This window comes from Ovis canadensis, chromosome X (assembly GCF_042477335.2).
Source record: "Ovis canadensis isolate MfBH-ARS-UI-01 breed Bighorn chromosome X, ARS-UI_OviCan_v2, whole genome shotgun sequence".
Taxonomy (NCBI): Eukaryota; Metazoa; Chordata; class Mammalia; order Artiodactyla; family Bovidae; genus Ovis; species Ovis canadensis.
In genome coordinates, this window is record NC_091727.1 from 51,259,378 (window position 1) to 51,282,448 (window position 23,071).

Here is a 23,071-nt window from a genome sequence, read left to right on the forward strand (position 1 = left end):
TGAAGCTCCAATACTTTGGTCACTTGATTTGAAGAGCCAATTCATCTTTGGAGAAATGTCTATTTAGTTCTTTGGCCCATTTTTTGATTGGGTCCTTTATTCTTCTGGAATTGAGCTGCAGAAGTTGCTTGTATATTTTTGAGATTAGTTGTTTGTCAGTTGCTTCATTTGCTATTATTTTCTCCCATTCAGAAGGCTGTCTTTTCACCTTGCTTATAGTTTCCTTTGTTGTGCAGAAGCTTTTAATTTTAATTAGATCCCATTTGTTTATTTTTGCTTTTATTTCCAGAATTCTGGGAGGTGGATCATAGAGGATCCTGCTGTGATTTATGTCTGAGAGTGTTTTGCCTATGTTCTCCTCTAGGAGTTTTATAGTTTCTGATCTTACATTTAGATCTTTAATCCATTTTGAGTTTATTTTTGTGTGCGGTGTTAGAAAGTGATCTAGTTTCATTCTTTTACAAGTGGTTGACCAGTTTTCCCAGCACCACTTGTTAAAGAGATTGTCTTTACTCCATTGTATATTCTTGCCTCCTTTGTCAAAGATAAGGTGTCCATATGTGTGTGGATTTATCTCTGGGCTTTCTATTTTGTTCCATTGATCTATATGTCTGTCTTTGTGCCAGTACCATACTGTCTTGATGACTGTGGCTTTGTAGTAGAGCCTGAAGTCAGGCAAGTTGATTCCTCCAGTTCCATTCTTCTTTCTCAAGATTGCTTTGGCTATTCGAGGTTTTTTGTATTTCCATACAAATCTTGAAATTATTTGTTCTAGTTCTGTGAAAAATGTGGCTGATAGCTTGATAGGGATTGCATTGAATTTGTAAATTGCTTTGGGTAGTATACTCATTTTCACTATATTGATTCTTCTGACCCATGAACATGGTATATTTCTCCATTTATTAGTGTCCTCTTTGACTTCTTTCATCAGTGTTTTATAGTTTTCTATATATAAGTCTTTAGTTTCTTTAGGTAGATATATTCCTAAGTATTTTATTCTTTTCGTTGCAATGGTGAATGGAATTGTTTCCTTAATTTCTTTTTCTACTTTCTCATTATTCGTGTATAGGAATGCAAGGGATTTCTGTGTGTTGATTTTATATCCTGCAACTTTACTATATTCATTGATTAGCTCTAGCAATTTTCTGGTGGAGTCTTTAGGGTTTTCCATGTAGAGGATCATGTCATCTGCAAACAGTGAGAGTTTTACTTCTTCTTTTCCAATTTGGATTCCTTTTATTTCTTTTTCTGCTCTGATTGCTGTGGCCAAAACTTCCAGAACTATGTTGAATAGTAGTGGTGAAAGTGGACACCCTTGTCTTGTTCCTGACTTTAGGGGAAATGCTTTCAATTTTTCACCATTGAGGATAATGTTTGCTGTGGGTTTGTCATAGATAGCTTTTATTATGTTGAGGTATGTTCCTTCTATTCCTGGATGGCTAACAAACACATGAAAAGATGCTCAACATCACTCATTATTAGAGAAATGCAAATCAAAACCACAATGAGTTACCACTTCACACCAGTCAGAATGGCTGAGATCCAAAAATCTGCAAGCAATAAATGCTGGAGAAGGTGTGGAGAAAAGGGAACCCTCCTACACTGTTGGTGGGAATGCAAACTAGTACAGCCACTATGGAGAACAGTGTGGAGATTCCTTAAAAAATTGCAAATAGAACTACCTTATGACCCAGCAATCCCACTTCTGGGCATACACACCGAGGAAACCAGAATTGAAAGAGACACATGTACCCCAATGTTCATCGCAGCACTGTTTATAATAGCCAGGACATGGAAACAACCTAGATGTCCATCAGCAGATGAATGGATAAGAAAGCTGTGGTACATATACACAATGGAGTATTACTCAGCCGTTAAAAAGAATTCATTTGAATCAGTTCTGATGAGATGGATGAAACTGGAGCCGATTATACAAAGTGAAGTAAGCCAGAAAGAAAAACACCAATACAGTATACTAACACATATATATGGAATTTAGGAAGATGGCAATGACGACCCTGTATGCAAGACAGGGAAAGAGACACAGATGTGTATAACGGACTTTTGGACTCAGAGGGAGAGGGAGAGGGTGGGATGATTTGGGAGAATGACAGTCTAACATGTATACTATCATGTAAGAATTGAATCGCCAGTCTATGTCTGACGCAGGATGCAGCATGCTTGGGGCTGGTGCATGGGGATGACCCAGAGAGATGTTATGGGGAGGGAGGTGGGAGGGGGGTTCATGTTTGGGAACGCATGTAAGAATTAAAGATTTTAAAATTTAAAAAATTAAAAAAAATAAAAAAAATTTAAAAAAAAATGAAGAGCCAATTCATTGGAAAAGACCCTGATGCTGGGAAAGATTGAGGGCAGGAGGAGAAGGGGACAACAGAGGATGAGATGGTTAGATGGCATCACTAACTCAATGAACATGAGTTTGAGTAATCTTTGGGTGATGGTGAAGGACAAGGAAGCCTGGCGTGTTGTAGTCCATGGGGTTGCAAAGAGTTGGACACAACTGAGAGACAACAACAACAACAATTTTGGTTTTTATTCATTTCAAAGTATTTTCTATTTTTTCTTGTTATTTCTTCTTTGAATCATTGGTTGTTGAAATGTTTGAATTCTACAAATTTCTGAATTTTAAATTTCCCTCTCTTGTCAATATCTAGCTTCATTCAAATAACACAATTTGTATGTTAATCTTTTTTAATATATACATTTATTTATTTTAATTGGAGGTTAATTACTTTACAATATTGTATTGGTTTTGCCATACTAAACACCAATACTGTATGTTAATCTTTTTAAATTTTGTTGATATTTGCTATATGGTCTAACATGCAATCTATTCTGGAGAACGCTCCATGTACCCTTCAGAAGAGTAGGTAGTCTGCTAATGTTGGGTTCAATGTTTTGTCTAAGTCTGTTAGATGTAGTTGACTTCTAGTTTTGTTGAAGTCTTCTATTTCCTTACTGGTTTTCTGCCATGTCGTCTTAATCATTTTTCAATATGATGTATTTATCCCTTCAGTTAGTTTAGAATTGTCTATTTCTTCCTTCCATTTCTTCAATTTTTTGCTTCATGTATTTTAGGGCTCTGTTGTCAGGTGTGTGTTTATTTATGATTGTTACATCTCCTTGATGGATTGACCATTTATCAACATACAATATCCTTTTTTGTCTCTGTAACATTTGAATAAAGTCTACTTTGTTTGATTAACGGTGGATACATCGCAACTATCAGCACCTATTTCCCTTTCCATTCTTTGTTTCAACTTTATAAGTGTCTTTGGATCTATTGTGTCTCCTACAGAAAGCATATAGAAGAGCCACATTTCTGTTTTGGTTTTTTTTTTTTTTTTTTTTTTTTTTGCTCTTGCTGTGTGGCCTGTGGGATTTTTACTTCACCAGCCAGAGATCGAACCCACACACCCTGCAGTGGAAGTGTGAAGTCTATAGCCACTGGACCACCAGGGAAGTCCTGAACCATATTTCTTAAAAAAAAAAAAAAATCCAGTCTGCCAGTCTCTGCATTTTATGTAAAGACTTTAATCCATTTAAATTTACAGTGATTAGTGATAAGGAAAGATTTATTTTTGCCATTTTGCTATGTGTTTTCTACATTTCTTATAGTTTTTTTGTTCTTCTATTCTTATATTATTGCTTTGATTTGTGTTTAATTGATTTTTTTCTAGTGTACCAGTTTGATTCCCTCCTTATTTTCTTTTGGCATTTGTTGCTGTTGTTATTTTCTTAGTGGTTAATAGGGTATTGAAATTAACATCTTAAATGATGGCAATCTAGTTGAGTTGATACCAGCTTCTCCCTGTCCTCATCTTTCTTTTCTTTCCTTCTAGGAATCCCATATGCTCAATGATGTACCATGTGTACCTTAAAGTCTATTTTTCTTTATTATTTTTCTTTCTGAACTTCAGATTAAATAATTTCAATTGGTCTATTTTCACATTTGCCTATTTTTTCTTCTCCTTGCTCAAATACACTGTTGAATCCCACAGTGGATTTTTCATTTCAATTATTGTACTTTTCAGGTTCAGAATTTCTTATTGGTTCCTTTAAATAATTTCTATCACTTTATTGATATTCTTTTTGCTGAAACATCATTCCCCTAGATTGTATTACTTATTTATGCCAGGTTTCCTTTGACTCTTTGAGTGTATTTTAAGCAGTTGATTTAAAGTCTTTTCCTAGTAAGTCCAATGCTGGGGCTTCCTCAGAAACTGTTTCTGTTAATTTCACTTTTTAAAAAATGGGCCAGACTCTGCCTACTTTATGTTGTTTGGATATTTTGAATATTTACAATACAATAATTCTAGAAAACAGATTCTCCTCTCTAGGGTTTGTTATTTTTGCTTGTTTGGGGTTGTTTATGCAGATTGGCTCTGAGTTGGGGCATTTCTTCAAAGCTTAGTCAGGCCACTTGTAGCCCTGTTTTAGTTCACTCTCTGCTGCTGGAAACTTAAAGATCAAGGTAAGGTAAAAACTTGGGGTTTTCTCTGGTATTTTCTTAGCACGCATCTAACTGTGGGCATACACATGGTGTTGTGAACATCTTGGTGTATACAGGATCCTTTCTAAGCCCCTATTCCCCCATCTGTCTCATTATCCAAACTTCTCCCTTCCTACATTTTCAGTCTTTTTGCTGCTTGCCTCCTTTGTTGTCCCTTACCACAGACAACTGCAATTAGTATATTTTACTTTAAATGATTTTTAAAAATACTTCCTAAGAGGCACCTCTAGTTCAGATAGACTTCTGAGTGGAGAGGGCAAAACCAAGTCAGATCCCTGAGTCAATCTCTCAGGGTGCCATCAGACACAAAAGTAAACAACTATAGTCTTTTGAGAACTGCATCCATACTGCCCCCTCTGACGCCAGTAAGCCATCCTAAGAAAGTAGGCCACTGTTCCCATGCCCACTGCTGAACTGGAGAGTGGAGAATAGGAGATTGGTAAGTGAAAATGTTCTAAGTCTATCTCATGATGTTTTGCAGCCTCTTCATTAAGCATTCCTCATGGCTCAGATGGTAAAAAAAATCCACCTTCAATGTACGAGACCTGAGTTTGATCCCCATGTTGGGAAGGTCTCCTGGAGGAGGGCATGGAAACCCACTCCAGTATTCTTGCCTGGAGAATCCCCATGGGCAGAGGAGCCTGGTGAGCTACAGTCCATGGATTCACAAAAAGTCGGACATGACTAAGCGACCAAGCACTTTAAGCATTCCCCTTAAGTTTTTGCTTCTACTTTAGAGTTCTGAAAAAGTTGTTTCTGATAGTTTTTACTAGCTTATTGGCAGTTTCTATGATGGTACAGATCTTTGGAACTCCCTACTCCACCATTCTCAGTGACATCACTTGCTCATTTGTTTTTAAGAGGCACTCACATTATTCAGGAAAAAGTTGTTTGCTACTGAAAATAGATCCCTAAGCCCCTGTATTAAATACCTGTTTGTTTGTTTGTTTGTTTCCAGAAGTGCACATAGTCTTTCCAAATGTAGAGTGTCCATCAGCTGGTAGCCATGAAGTATTTGAAGTCACAATTGCAAATAGGCCCAGCTAAGTTATCCCTGATCCTATTTTTAAAAGTCTTCACCTTCAGAGACTCAGGCTTATTTGACTGTCTCCACTTTGAGCAACGGATCAAGAAAATTTATAACTGTGTAAATCTTTTGCTAGGAATTGTTAAAACAACCCAGAAGCTTTCTACAAGGATAAAACTCACAGGATGCTATCAAAACACTATGACTCTTAGTCCCATTCATAAGTTCCAGGATATGTCAGTACTACTCAAAGTATAGTCATTGGATCAGCAGAATCATTATCATCTGAGTGTAAGAAATGAATATTTATGGACCCCACTTCAGGCCTATTGGAGAAAGGGACCAGGAATTTATGCTTTAATGAGCTCTTCATGTTTTTTTCTTATGCACAGTAAATTTGAAAATCACTGTAGAATGTAATATTTCTTTCATGTTTTCATTATTTGACCACCTACTGCCGATGGTCAAATAATGCAGGCAGAAATGTTATCCTGGCATTAGTGAATATAATTTTCATTTATTTGATTTCTTCATATATGCTATTAGTCAGAAAATATTGGACAACTAAGGAATTTGGGTTTCCACTTAATATAGATGAATTTCATTTAGCTCTCTCTAAATAGGCACTCACTTTGTTTCCTGTTTATTACTTATTGTTGGTGTTTGTTGATATCCCATAATTTTAAAAGTAATTTTATTAGTATAATATAATTTTTACTTTTAAAATATATCAGAAAATTTCTTTTAATTTTCTAATCTGTAACTTTCCCTAACAGAATTCCTGAAGAAGCCACTATTATCCATAATTTGAGCCATTGAAATCTGAGGTTATTCAATTAGCTTTTTCCCTGAATGATAGCAACATTATATGGCCAATATAGTGATCTTTTGTGTTTTTCTATGATATTCCCTAGATTTGTAGAGATTATTAATGGGGAAAAACCACATCTCAAGCAGAACTATACTGGTTCCTTTTTATATTCAATCTATTGCATGCATTGTATTTAATTAAAATCAATTTGAATCAGATATGGACTTGTGTATTTTATTGTGTATTCTATCATATGATTTCATCTTTGTCTGTGCATCTAACATACTCTGGGAAGGATTTTATCCCTTTTTACTTAGGGAATAAAGGCTCTTTTTTTGGTGATAAAAGAAATTAAAAGGACAGACTGGATTCAGCACTAGTAATATTCTAACAGCATGAGGAATTCACAGGGATACTTACCTGAAGCAACAAAACCTTTTTGCAAAATAACTTACCAAAGCAGGTCAAGAGTCTCTGTGCATATTTCATCTTCTTAGAAGAGTCTTTGCCAGTCTTCCATAGAAGCTGTACCCTGTCCTTGAATATTGATGAATGACCAGGTAATAAAGCATGAAGTTAAAGCCAAGAGTCCAACTAGTTATCCATTTGGAGTGGGATGGTCTGAAAAAAAATATAGTGAGCTCAGGAAGATCAATTATAGAATAATTAAAGATAATTTGAATGCTGAAGGGTTCTGGGACTTTTTCCTTTTCTGGTTCAGTATGGATGATCTAAAGGCCATTCTCTGTGATATATAGCTTCCTCATGTACTGCTGTACGATTGGTGTGATGGGTGAAGGAGTCAATGGTGAAGGAATAGAGCAGATTAACGATGAGTTCAGTGGACTAGGGCCACCTAATTTCCTGTAGGAAGAAGTGTACCCTGTATTAGTCATCCATGAATGCATAATAAGTTACCTCCAAACTTCAAAGCTTAAGCCATAAATATTTATTTATTTATTAACTGTTTCCATGCTTTGTTTTAATAATACTCTTAGTGGGGAAACTAGTTTTACAGGGGTATTTGATGGAATGGAAGAAATTTAAGCACAATTTGAACAAGCTTAGGTTTCTAATTTAAGATTTTTTTAATATAAAATAGAGCAAGATCATCTCAATCCATCAATAGCCAATTCCAGCAACTTATCCTCTGAAATCATAATGAAATTTAAATTAGTTTCCTATGAAAGGCAAGAATTTCAGATCCACAGTTTTTGTCTAGTTCAGCTGACTTTCATAGCAAAATTTTTGAAGGAAACCACTTAAGGAAGGAAGTGATATGTTGATTTGCATTCTGTGACCAGTTCTTTAAATGAGTAACTAATCCTGAATGCTTTCCTGTCACCACAGTCGTATCATCAGAATATACTCCTACACAAAATCCTAACTCCATTTATTATCTCACAATTTCTGTGGGTCAGGAATCCAGGCATGGATTAATGGGTGCTTCTGCCTCAAGGTTTCATATAAGACCACAATTAAGGTTCTGGATGGGATGTTAGTCTTCTCCCAAGGTTTGACGAGGAAGATTTGCTTCCAAGCTCACTCAAGTGGTTTCTGGAAAGACTCAAATTGTTACAAGCTATTGCTTGCAGTTCCTTCCTGATTGTTGGTTAGAGACTGCCCTCATTTCCTTACAACATGGGTCTCTCCATATGGCAACTGACATCATGGAACTGACTTCCATTAAAATGAGAAAATTAAAGCAAGATAGCATGAGCAAGACAGAAGCCAGAGTTTTTTCACAATCTTGGAAGTGGTATCCCATTAATTCTGCCCATTTTATTCATTAGAAGCAAGTTACTAGGTTCAACTCATACCCAGGGAAGGATATTACACAGGGTGTGACTATCAAGAAGCAGTGTCATTGGGGACCATCCTAGAGGCTGCTTAACACAACCTTCATAGTGTAAGATGCTCCATCTATTTGCTCACCTTCCTGGGACTTCCTGGCAGTGAGAAGAAGATCTACACTAGACACACCTTAAGGGAGACAATTCTAGATCAAAACATAGTGTTAGAACTTCTAGTATAAAAGCCTGTTATTGTATAATCAACAAAAGGGAACTAGGACCATGATATTCCACAGGCAGAAAGCATTTTATAAGAGGAACTAAGCTCTCTTAATCAGTATATTACAGATTATTATCTTCTCACAGTAAACCAACCTTAATATGGAAAAGGGAGAATCCCTTCATGTCTCCATATCATCTTGTGCAACCTCAGCCTTCATTTCCTTATTCCACAAGTCAGCCTTCACTCAGATCAGAGACCAACACCCTCATATCGCCAAGTGACAACCACTATCCCTGTAAAGAACTTTATTTTTCGTATGCATAAAATGGAATAATGCCTTCTGAAATCAATATCCTTATTCCTATTCTAAGGAAACTCAGATAATCCCCACAATTACAAGATTGCAATGTACCTTTAACAAGAGACAGAATATGGCAAACAAGAGTAATATTGTATTATGAATACATAAAAACTGTCCTAAGTTAAAGGAAACTGAGTGTAAAACAAAGTTGACTTGAAAATAAGAACAAATGGATGAATTAATTTCTGGCTAAGAATGACTTAATATCTACAAAAGCAAATATAATTATGGAAAGCTAACAAAACTAAAACAAGTGACTTAAAAATTAATGATGTGTTCTGGATAAAATTTATATAAAATATACTGGTGACTCATATTTAAATAATTGAAAATAAGCATGAAAATATTGGCAAATGAGCACAATATGCATAATGGGCTAAAATGAGTCAGAAATAAATAGAAAAACATCACAAATCATTCAAAGAATCCCAAATGATGATGTTGCATCAGTTTAGAAAATGATACAGAAAATCCTATGATACAGAAAAGTTATCCATGACTAATAAACCAATCACAAGGAGTATTTGTTTTCTATAAATTGAATGTGCTGACCAAACAATTTCTTTTAAATCACATTTATCTTTTTCAGTAATTCATATGCTTGGAATACAGAAGAAGCCAGTTCACTGTGTCACACAGAACAGAAAGACTACTTCCACACATACCATTTAATCATCCTAACTCAGTAGGAGCTGGGGAGACAAGTTCAGTGGGGCCTAAAGTCTTCCTACAATTTATAAACACTTCTTTAAGAAAAAAGTACAAAGTTACAAATGCAAAATTATTATGAAAGTGAATATTTATTTAGAATGATGTTTTGGACTGAATATTTTTGTTGCCCCCAAAAAAATTCACATGCTGAAGTCCAAATCCTCAATGTGATGGTATTAGGAGGTCAGGATTTGGGGAGATGTTTAGTTCTTGAGCCCTCATAAATTTGATTAATGCCTTCATAAAAGGGATCCATAGAGATCTTTCACCCCTTCTGTCACATGATGACACAATGAGAAGACAGCCGTCTATGAACAAGGAAGCAGGGTCCCACCAGACACCAAATCTGCTGATACCTTGTTCTTAGACTTACCAGAATGAAGAACTATGAGAAATAAATGTTTGTTGTTTAAATCAGTTAGCCTGTGGTGCTTTTGTTGTGGCAGCCCAAGTTAACTAAGACCAATGAGAAACTGACATTAAAACACTACACATTTTTTAAAGCATTGAAACATGTATATCATCATATGTGAAACAGATTGCCAGTCCAGGTTTGATGCATGAGACAGGGTGCTCAGGGCTGGTGCACTGGGATGACCCTGAGGGATGGGATGGGGGGGGGAAGTGGGAGTGGGGTTCAAGATGGGGAACGCATGTACACCCATGGCTGATTCATGTCAATGTATGGCAAAACCCACTACAATATTGTAAAGTAATCAACCTCCAAGTAAAATAAATACATTTAAAAAATAAAGCTGAAAAACAAAAAAATAGAAAAATTTAAAATCTGATATTACAAAAAATTGAAAAGAATACCATATTTTTATTATCTAACTCACCTCTATAATCTTTTATCCTGCATTCACTGGCTGAACGCTCTTTTATTGCTTCCTCATATGTCAAGATATCTGTAATATCATTTGTTTAACCAAATTTATTTTTCAGTTATCAACGGTTGGGATGAAGGTATGACACTGAAAGATGAACTCCCCAGGTCAGTAAGTGCCCAATATGCTATCGGAGAAGAGTGGAGAAATAGCTCCAGAAGGAATGAAGAGGCTCAGCTAAAGTGAAATGACCTCAGTTGCGGATGTGTCTGGCAGTGAAAGTAAAGTCTGATGTTGTAAAAACAAAATTGCATAGGAACCTGGAATGTTAAGTCTATGACTCAAGGTAAATTGGAAGTGGTCTAAGAAGAAATAGCAAGAGAGAACATCAACATTTTAAGAATTGGTGGACTAAAATGGACTGGAATGCGCAAATTCAATTCAGATGACCATTATATGTACTACTGTGGCCAAGAATCACTTAGAAGAAATGGACCACTCATAGTCAACAAAAAAGTATGAAATTCTGTACCTGGGAGCAATCTCACAAATGACAGAATGATCTCTGTTTGTTTCGAAGGCAAAGCATTCAGTATTACAGTAATCCAAGTCTATGCCCCAACACTAATGGCAAAGAAGCTGAAATTGAATGGTTCTATGAAAACCTACAAGACCTTCTATAACTAATATCAAAAAAAAAAAGATGTTCTTTTCATCATAGGGGGCTGGAATGCAAAGGAGGAAGTCAAGAGATATCTGGAGTAACAGGCAAGTTGGGCCTTGGAGCACAAAATGAAGCAGGCCAAAGGCTAACATTTTTCCAAGAGAAAGCACTGGTCATAGCAAACACTCTCTTCCAACAACACAAGAGACGACTCTACACATGAGCATCACCAGATAGTCAATACCAAAATCAGATCGATTATATTTGCTGCCAAAGACAGAGAAGATTTATACACACAGGAAAAATAAGACAAGCTGCTGACTGTGGCTCAGATCATGGGTTGCTTATTGCAAAATTCAGACTTAAATTGAAGAAAGTAGGGAAAACCACGAGGCCATTCAGGTATGACCTAAATCAAATCCCTTATGATTATACAGTGGAAGTAACAAATAGATTTAAGGTATTAGATCTGATAGACAGAGTGCCTGAAGAACTATGGATGGAGGATCATAAAATTGTACAGGAGGGTGTGATCAAAACTATTGCCAAGAAAAAGAAATGTAAAAAGGCAAAATGATTTTTCTGAGGTGGTCTTACAAATAGCTGAGAAAAGAAGAGAAGGAAAAGGCAAAGGAAAAAAGGAAAGATACACTCATGTGAATGCAGAGCTCCAAAGATAGCAAAGAGAGATAAAAAAGCTCTCTTAAGCGAACAATGCAAAGAAAGAGAGGTATATAATAGAATGGGAAAGACTAGAGAGCTCTTCAAGAAAATTAGAGATACCAAAGGAATATTTTATACAAAGATGGGCAAAATAAAGGACAGAAATGGTAAGGACTTAACAGAAGCAGAAGATATTAAGAAGAGGTGGCAGATATACGCAGAAGAACTACACACAAAAAGATCTTAATGACCCAGATAACCATGATGATGTGATCACTCATATAAAGCCAGACATCTTGAGGTGCAAAGTCAAGTTGGCCTTAGGAAACATCACAATGAATAAAGCTAGTGAAGGTGATGGAATTCCAGCTGAGCTATTTTAAATCCTCAAAGATGATGCTGTGAAAGTCCTTCACTAAATATGCCAGCAAATTTGGAAAACTCAGCAATATCCACAGGACAGGAAAAGGTTAGTTTTCATTCCAATCCCAAAGAAAGTCAAAGTGAAAATCGCTCAGTCATGTCCAACTCTTTGCAACCCCATAGACTATACAGTCCATGGAGTTCTCCAAGCCAGAATACTAGAGTGGGTAGCCTATCCCTTCTCCAGCAGATCTTTCAAACCTAGGAATTGAACTGGGGTCTCCTGCATTGCAGGCGGATTATTTACCAACTGAGCTATGAAGGAAGCCCAATCCCAAAGAAGGGCAATGCCAAAGAATGTACAAACTATCACACAATTGCACTCATCTCACATGCCAGAAAGTAGTGCTCAAAATTCTCCAAGCTAAGCTTCAACAGTATGTGAACGGAGAACTCCCAGATGCTCAAGCTGGATTTAGAAAAGGCAGAGGAACCAGAGATCAAATTGCCAACATCTGTTGAATCATAGAAAGAGCATGAGAATTCCAGAACAACATTTGCTTCTGTTTCATTGACTATGCTAGTGCCTTTGACTGTGTGGATCACAAAATCTGGCATATTCTTAAAGAGACGGGAATACCAGATCACCTTCCTACCTCCTGAGAAATCTGTATGCAGGTCAAGAAGCAACAGTTAGAAGTCAACATGGACCAATGGACTGGTTCCAAATTGGGAAAGGAGTACGTCAAGGCCATATATTGTCACCCTGCTTATTTAACTTATATGCAGAGTGCATCATGCAAAATGCCAGGCTGGATGAAGCAGAAATTGGAATCAAGACTGTTGCGAGAAATATCAATAACCTCAGATAGGCAGATGACACCACCCTTATAGCAAAAAGCAAAGAGGAACTAAAGAGTCTCTTGATGAACGTGAAAGAGGAGAGTGAAAAAGCTGGTTTAAAACTCAACATTCAAAAAATGAAGATCATGGCATCCATTCCAATCCTTTCATGACAAATAGATGGGGAAACTATGGAAACAGTGACAAACTTTATTTTCTTGGGCTCCAAAATCACTGCAGATGGTGACTGCAGCCATGAAATTAGAAGAAGCTTGTTCCTTGGAAGAAAAGCTATGACAAACTAGACAGTGTATTAAAAAGCAGAGACATTACTTTACTGATGAAGGGCCATATAGTCAAAGCTATGGTTTTTTCAGTAGTCATGTATGGATGCGAGATTTGGACCATAAAGAAGGATTAGCACCACAGAATTGATGCTTTTGAACTGTGGTATTGGAGAAGACTCCTGAAAGTCCCTTGGACAGCAAGAACAACCAAGTCAATCATAAAGGAAATGAGTCATGAATAGTCATTGGAAAGACTGATGCTGAAGAAGCTCCAACACCTTGGCCACCTCATGTGAAGAGCTGACTCATTAGAAAAGACCCTGTTGCTGGGAAAGATTGAAGACAGCAGGAGAAGTGGACAACAGAGGATGAGATGGTTGGATGGCATTACTGACTCCTTTGACATGAGTTTGAGCAAGCTCTGGGAGATGGTGATGGACAGGGAAGCATGGCATGCCGCAGTCCATGGGGTCACAAAGAGTCAGACATGACTGAGTGACTGAACAACAACAACAAAGTTGGGATAGTAATGTAAATTCACAAATGTGCAAAATAAACTTAGAAGCAAAACCTATAAAGAAAGATGAAGAATGATACACATATGTACTTGCTGTCTGCTACATGTTTATGCTCTATGAACTCAGGGATTCTCATGAAATCCTTTTCACCCATTTTTTTATTAAAAGCAAAGAAAATGTGTAGTGGGTGCATAATTAAGTGTGCTGTATTATTAGTATAGTAGTTTTAGATGCATCCATCTGTTTTGTCTTGGCATAGATGAGAATAAAATTTTCCACTTATAATTTTACACATTTGATAATTTGAAAATATAAAAGACTATCATTTCACTTAATTCCTTTCAAATCTTGTTTCTCTTCATTTACGCACATATTTCTCAAGCCAAACATATTTAAATGAGGGTATCAATTAAGTTGACACAACTAGAAGTCAGAATATTTCTCAATGCTATTTCTATATCAGGATAGTTAGCAATAAATTAGAAACAGGTAAACAACTGCAAACCACATGAAATATCCTACTAAACCTCAACTAAATGTATCTGAAACTCCCTCCCTTTGCTCTTAGCAGATCTCAAATATACTTGAAGTCACTGCAGTGTCCCCTGGCAGAAATAATAGTATAATGGAGCAAAAGCCGAAGTGGAAAGAGACAATAGACTTAATCAAATAATGTATAAAAATCATGCATTTCAAATTTTGCAAAAGCACAAGATCATGTGAACATGTCTCAAAGTGTCTCCCAAGGTTTTAGAAGAGACCTATAAAACTGACAGGCTGTAAACTCAATATTTCTTAGCTCCAGAGTAAATCCACCCCTGTGCTACACCTGATACCTTAGGACTAGGGCACGTACGGGCAGTAAGTACTAAGAACAGAACTTTTATGTCTATTTTTCAAATCTCCTAGAAGTTTCTTTAGACTAATAGAATCACTTCCCCTCAAAGGAAACTTCTGTGCATTTGTCATTTAAAATGACAAAAATGTTTACCTCTCCTTCTTTTGGGAATTTCAAATCAAACAGAAAGGAAAATGAGACACAGAAATGTAAGTTATGATATCAGAGAGATAAGGATACATTTATAATCTTGACCCACAATGTATACAGGAACAATGAGGACAGAAGAATGGTAGAGCAGTGGAAAGTAAAATATAAGTGTTTTCAGGGAATCATAGAAAAAATGATGAAAGCTAATTTATTTCAAATAATTTCATTTACTTTCAAGGAAAGGTATTAGAATTGTGGGGATCAGGGGCTATTAAAAAATGGAGGCATGTCATGAGAATGAAAACTGTAATGTTTCTAGAAAATTTAGCAATTAAACATTCTTCACTATGTTCTAGTCATTCCTGGACTTTCAGGGTGATCCTAGTTCTACAGCTTCTGTCCCCATTGCTTCTTTGACTGCTCCAGTGAGTAGAACTTTAGGCCACTGAGCCTAAGGCCTAGACACTATAATCTCTTTGATAGTGACATATGACTTGCTAATGCTTGAGTGTCTTCCATCAAAATAGAAGTAGGGTGGGTTTCTGAATGTAGCTTTCAGACCATTTGTATCATTACTATTCTTAACAATTTACTTTTTCATTGCTCTTTGATTAGATTGGACATTGTGGTAGAGGACTGTACCACTGTATGTGCCAATGTTTCCAAGGTTCATTAAACTTAACTAGAATTTCCAAGTGTGACCCTCCAGTTGTAACCACAGTGATATTATTTGACCCCTTAGTACCAAGGAGTCACATTTTATGTAGATATTAGTTTCATAAATCAGCTAGCAATATGGATCAAGGATAGCCAATATAATGTTATCTATACATTGAGCTGTGGGTAAGCAAAATATACAAGATTTTGCATATAAAAAACATGCACCATAATATATATACCATATAATACACCAGGCTCCTCTGTCTATGGGATTCTCTAGGCAAGAATACTGGAGTGGGGTGCCATGCTCTTCTCCAGGGGATCTTTCCAACCCAGGAATCGGACCCGCTTCTCCTACAGGTTTTGCATTACAGGTGGGTTCTTTACTGCTGAGCCACCTCAGACGCCTACATATATGACTGTATGATATGTAATAGAATACATTCAATATAGTTTAAATGTCTTTTAATTGCATAGGGGAAAGAAAAATATGCAATGCCATGTCATGTAAACAGTTATATTTGAAATCACCTAAGATATATGTTTTAGGGTAGATTTTTACTGGTTTGGGTGAGGACAGTAACTAGAACAGGAGCCCCTACTAGTTGCAGTAAAAGTTCTAAGGCCCAGAGAGATTAACCAAGTTGTAGTCCCCCAGTGATTAGTTATGCAAATACCAGGAAACCTATTGCATGACCAACCTAGATAGCATATGGAAAAGCAGAGACATTAGTTTGCCAACAAAGGTCCATCTAGTCAAGGCTATGGTTTTTCCAGTGGTCATGTATGGATGCGAGAGTTGGACTGTGAAGAAAGCTGAGTGCCGAAGAATTGATGCTTTTGAACTGTGGTGTTAGAGAAGACTCTTGAGCGTCCCTTGGACTGCAAGGAGATACAATCAGTCCATTCTGAAGGAGATCAGCCCTGGGATTTCTTTGGAAGGAATGATGCTAAAGCTGAAACTCCAATACTTTGGCCACCTCATGCGAAGAGTTGACTCATTGGCAAAGACTCTGATGCTGGGAGGGGTTGAGGGCAGGAGGAGAAGGGGACGACAGAGGATGAGATAGCTGGATGGCATCAGCAACTCAATGGACATGAGTTTGAGTGGACTCCGGGAGTTGGTGATGGACAGGGAGGCCTGGCGTGCTGCAATTCATGGGGTCGCAAAGAGTTGGACACGACTGAGCAACTGAACTGAACTGAACTGAAAGCAATCTCAAAAGTCAGTGATGCAGATAGATAAAAAATTTTGACTCAGTAGGAGACAGTAGTTTGAGTGGGAAAAGGTCAGGTGAAAGTGAGAATGGCCTGAGGTATTTGCTGAGTATGAAATTTGCATACCTAAATCTCACTTTATATGTCTCTGGATGAGTTAATGTGTCTGTCTTACAAGAATGTCTTACAGGGACCAAAGAAAGAAAGAGATAAACCACGACTTCTACCATTTCACCCATGGTGGGATGTATGGAGAGAGTAACATGGAAACTTACATTAACAAATGTAAAATAGATAGCCAATGGGAATTTGCTGCATGACTGAGGGAACTCAAACCAGGGCTCTGTAACAACCTAGAAGGGTGGGATGGGGTGGGAGGTGGGAGGGAGGTTTAAGAGGGAAGGGAAAGGAAAAGAAAAAAGAAGAAGAATGATCACCAGAGGGGAAAGGAAAGTGGAAAGGGATAATATAGGGGTAAGGGCTTAAGAAGCACAAACTAGTTCATAAACAAATTAATAAGCTATAAGGATATATTGTACAGTACAGGGAATATAGCCAATATTTTATAATAACTTAAAATGGAATCTATAAAAATACTGAATCACTATGTTGTACACTGAAATTAAAAAAAAATTGTAAGCCAATTATACTTTAGTAAAAATCTTTGTCCAGAAACATAGGACAAAATCCCAATACTCATGGATCACAACCTTGTCATGTTAACTGTTAGTCACTCACATGTCCGACTCTTTGTGACCCCATACACCATAGCCCACTAGGCTCCTCTGTCCATGGAATTCCCCAGGCAAGAATACTGGAATGGGTTGTCATTGCCTTCTCCATGTCATTGCAAAGGGGCTTACATAACTCAAGGAAGCTATGAGGCAAGCCATGCAGGGCCACTCAAGACAGACAGGTCATAGTGGAGAGTTCTGCAAGAGGGAATGACAAACCTCTCCAGTATTCTTGTCACCAGAACCCAATGAATAGTATGAAAAGACAAAAAGATATGACACCAGAAGATGAGTACACCAGAACAGAAGGTGTCCAATGTGCTACTGGGGAAGAGTGGAGGGTAATTACTGATAGCTCCAGAAAGCATAAGGTGGCTGGGCCAAAATGGAAACAACACCCAGTTGCGGCTGTGTCTAGTGGTGAAAGTAAACTCCAATGCTTTAAAGAAAAATATTGCATAGGAACCTGGAATGTTAGGTCCATGAATCGAGGTAGATTGGATGTGGTCAAGCAGGAGATGGCAAAAATGAACATCAGCATCTTAGGAATTGAGTGAACTAAAATGGATGGGAATGGGTGAACTTAATTCAGATGACCACTATATTTACTACTATGGGCAAGAATCAGTTAGAAGAAATGGAATAGCCCTCATAGTTAACAAAAGCATCTGAAATGCAGCACTTGGGTGCAATCTTAAAAATGACAGAATGGTCTCTGGTCGTTTCCAAGGCAAACCATTCAATATCACAGTAATCCAAGTCTATGCCCCAACAACTGATGCCAAAGAAGCTGAAACTGACTGGTTCTATGAAGACATACAAGGCCTTCTAGAACTAACACCAAAAAAGATATCCTTTTCATCATAGGGGACTGGAATGCAAAAATAGTAAGTCAAGATACACCTGGAAAAACAGGCAAGTTTGGCCTTGGAGTACAAAATGAAGCAGGGCAAAGGCTAACAATTTTGTCAAGAGAACACACTAGTCATAGCAAATATTCTTTTTACAACCAGACAAGAGATGATTATACTAATGGACATCACCAAATGGTCAATACTGAAATCAGATTGATTATATTCTTTGAAGCCAAAGATGGAAAAACTCTATAGTCAGCAAAAACAAGACCTAGAGCTGACTGTGACTCAGATCATGAGCTTCATATTGCAAAATTCAGGTTCAAATTGAAGAAAGCATGAAAAACTAGGCCACTCAGGTATAGCCTAAGTCAAATCCCTTATGATTATACAGTGGAGATGACAGAAATTCAAGGGATTAGATCTGGTAGGCAGAGCATCTGAAAAACTATGGACAGAGGTTCATAACATTGTACAGGAGGCTAAAGCCTTTGACTGTGTGGATCACAATAAACCGTGGAAAATTTTTAAAGATCTGGGAATACCAGACAACCTTACCTGCCTCCTGAGAAAGCTCCAGTATGCAGGTCAAGAAGCAACAGATAGAACTGTACATGGAACAATGGACTGGTTCAAAATCAGGAAAGGAATATGTCAAGGCTGTATATTCTCACCCTGCTTTTTAAAATTATATGCAGAGTACATCATGTGAAATGCCATGCTGGATGAATCACAAGCTGAAATCAAGATTTCTGGGAGAAATATCAACAAACTCAGATATGCAGATAACAGCATTCTAATGGCAGAAAGTGAAGAGGAATTGAAGAATATCTTGATGAAGGTAAAAGAGGAGAGTGAAGAAGCTGGCTTAAACTCAACATTCAGAAAGCTAAGATCATGAAATCTGATCCCATCACTTCATGGCAAATAGAAGTGGAGGATGTAGAAGCAGTGTCAGATTTTATTTTCTTGGGCTCCAAAATCACTGTGGACAGTGATTGCAGCCATGAAATTAAAAAAAAAAAATGTTTGCTCCTTGGAAAGAATGATACGACAAACCTAGATAGTGTATTAAAAAGCAGAGTTATCACTTTACTGACCAAGGTCTATATAGTCAAAGCTATGGTTTTTCCAGTAGTCAGGTACAGATGTAAGATTTGGACCATAAAGAAGGCTGGTAGTGATTTAGTTGCTAAGTCATGTCTGACTCTTATGACCCCATGGTCTGTAGCCCACTAGGCTCCTCTGTCCATGAGATTTCCCAGGCAAGAATACTGGAGGGGGTCTTCCCAAACCAGGTATCAAACCTGAGACTCCTGCACTGCAGGTGTTCTCCTGTATTTGGTGGCTCAGATGGTTAAAGTGTCTGCCTGCAATGAGGAAGACCCGGGTTCAACCCCTGGGTTGGGAAGATCCCCTGGAGAAGGAAATGGCAAGACACTTCAGAACTCTTGCCTGGAAAATTTCATGGATGGAGGAGTGTGGTAGGCTACAGTCCATGTTGTTACAGAGTCGGACATGACTGAGCAACTTCACTTTCTTTTTTTACCAACTGAGCCACCAGGAAAGCCTAAAGAAGGCTGAGCCCCAAAGAACTGATGCTTTTGAATTGTGTTGTTGGAGAAGACTCTTGAGAGTCCCTTGGACAGCAGGGAGAGCAACCAGTCAGTCCTAAAGGAAATCAACTCTGAATGTTCATTGGAAGGACTAATGGTGAATCTGAAGCTCCAGTACTTTGGCCACCTAATGTGAAGAGCCACTTGCAGGGACACTGATGCTGGAAAAAACTGAGGGCAGGGGGAGAAGAGGGTGACAGAGGATGAGATGGTTTGATGGCATCACTGATTCAGTGAACATGAGTTTGAGCAATTTCTGGGAGATAATGAAGGACAGAATAGCCTGGCATACTACAGTTCATGGTGTCACAGAGCTGGACATGACTGAATGACTGAACAACAGTATAAATACATATGTGTTCTTGACACACACACATATGTATAAATATTGTTGTTCAGTCACTCAGTTGTGTCCAAATCTTGACAACCCCATGGATTGAAGCCCAACATGCTCTTCTGTCCATGGGATTTTCCAGGCAAGCATACTGGAGTGGGTTGCCATTTCTGTCTCCATGGGATCTTCCCAACCCAGGGATTGAATCCAGGTCTCCTGCACTGCAGACAGTTTCTTTACCATCTGAGCCACCAGGGAAGCCACAAGTACTATTGGTAGGTTCATTTTATAGATGAAAATTAAGGCACAGAAAGATTAAGCTTTTATTTATACTTTTTTTGCTGTATCCCAATAAATAGAAAGAAACAAATGCCTTACATGTAAGTATTGATCAGATTTACTTACTTTAAAGTTAAAGGATAGGGTAGGCAAAATACACACACACAACAGTTTTCTTTTAAAAATATTTTCAAGTCTTCCCTTAATAAAGGGAAACAAAATTACGTATTTGTATTTTCTTGAAAATTTGAGTGTTTACACATACTAATATCCTGGAGAAGGAAACAGAACCCACTCCAGTATTCTTGCCTGAAGAATCCCATGGACAGAGTTGCCTGGCAGAATACAGTCCATGGGGTCGCAAAAGAGTCAGACATGACTAAGCATACACATACATACTAATATGTATGTTTTCTGAAAAGATTCTAAAAGCAGGGCATCTAGAGAGGATGTCTTCAGGAATGCAAATACCACATAACATGATTTTTAAATGCATTCAAGATAAGAAATGGTTCTTTGATTGTTCTTTACATATTAGTTGTATTAAAGTTATATTTTAAAATGGCTGAGTAGGTTGATACTCTTATCTTCTAGAGCCCTTTGGCATTGCATAACCTTCAGGTATATTTAATAACTCATTTAATCCTCAAAATACCTATGAGGTAGATACCATTAGAAATATAGATTTTACAAGTGGGTACACTAAAAAATAAGAAAGCTATTTGTCATAAAAAGAAGACAGATATGCAGCAAAGTTACAAAGCATTTGTAATAAAAACTTAAATTGTGACACAGTAAAAGTCATACAATACCTTGCCTAGAGTAGTCATAATGTTTGACAATTCAAGGCCTTCACAAATGAATCAAAGCTATCCATTGGATTTCAGGATGTGTCCTAACATTTCCTAACTGATGAGGTAGTTTGCCTAAGTTATTTGTATAATAATTTATATACAGTGTGATTTATGCTGAATATCTACTTTCTTTCCACAAAATCTGGAATCTTGGTATATGCTAAGCAGAGGGTGCTTAAAGACCAGCTTCCAGTCAAAGCTTCAGCACTGAGTCTAAAATGGGCCTCCCTGGTGGACAACATTTCATACAGGTGTCACAATTCATTACTGGCAGAATGAATTGAATGATATACAGTCCATAAGGTTGCAAAGGGTTGAACACAACTGAGCAACTGAGCACACATGTGTGCATGCACTATATGAAGACGCTGAGAGGCACGTGCTGGTTTCCTCTAGACATCACCACATGTCCTTTTTTCTCATCTTGATTTTGCTTTTTATCCTTTGGCTGTAATAAATCTTCAATGTAAGTACTATACGCTAAGAACTGTGAGCCTCCATATTTGAAGCCTCCTTTACAGCCAAAGCCTTTGACTGTGTCGATAACAATAAACTGTGGAAAATTCTGAAAGAGATGGGAATACCAGACCACCTGACCTGCCTCTTGAGAAACCTATATGCAGGTCAGGAAGCAACAGTTAGAACTGGACATGGAACAACAGACTGGTTCCAAATAGAAAAAGGAGTATGTCAAGGCTGTATATTGTCACCCTGCTTATTTAACTTCTATGCAGAGTACATCATGAGAAATGCTGGGCTGGAAGAAGCCCAAGCTGGAATCAAGATTGCCGGGAGAAATATCCATAGCCTCTGATATGCAGATGATACCACCTGTATGGCAGAAAATGAAGAGGAACTAAAAAGCCTCTTGATGAAAGTGAAAGAGGAGAGTGAAAAAGTTGGCTTAAAGCTCCACATTCAGAAAATGAAGATCATGGCATCTGGTCCCATCACTTCATGGGAAATAGATGGGGAAACAGTGGAAACAGTGGCTGACTCTATTTTGGGGGGCTCCAAGATCACTGCAGATGGTGACTGCAGCCATGAAATTAAAAGACGCTTACTCCTTGGAAGAAAAGTTATGACCAACCTAGACAGCATATTGAAAAGCAGAGACATTACTTTGCCAACAAATGTCCGTCTAGTCAAGGCTATGGTTTTTCGAGTAGTCATGTATGGATGTGACAGTTGGACTGTGAAGAAAGCTGAGCACCGATTAATTGATGCTTTTGAACTGTGGTGTTGGAAAAGACTCTTGAGAGTCCCTTGGACTGCAAGGAGATCCAATCAGTCCATTCTGAAGGAGATCAGCCCTGGGATTTCTTTGGAAGGAATGATGCTAAAGCTGAAACTCCAATACTTTGGCCACCTCATGAGAAGAGTTGACTTATTGGAAAAGACTCTGATGCTGGGAGGGATTGGGAGCAGGAGGAGAAGGGGAATACAGAGGATGAGATGGCTGGATGGCATTACCAACTCGATGGACGTGAGTTTGAGTGGACTCCGGGAGTTGGTGATGGACAGGGAGGCCTGGCGTGCTGCAATTCATGGGGTTGCACAGAGTCAAACACGACTGAGCAACTGAACTGAACTGAACTAAACTTACAGATAAAGATGTTTCCTGAATCTTACAAAGTCCAGGAGTCACATATTCAAAAGTCTTTGGTAGAAATTTCACTGTATAAAAATTTTCTATTATAACTATCTTCTATTATGAGCACAAATCATGGTCATGAAGTGTATAGTAGCTAATGAGTCCTCTGTTTATCTGTTGACATCTTGAGGCCAAATAATTGATCCTTTTGAATTGTGGTGCTAGAGAAGACTCTTGGGAGTCCCTTGGACTGAAAGGAGATCAAACTGGCCAATCCTAGAGGAAACCAACCCTGCATATTCATTGGAAAGACTG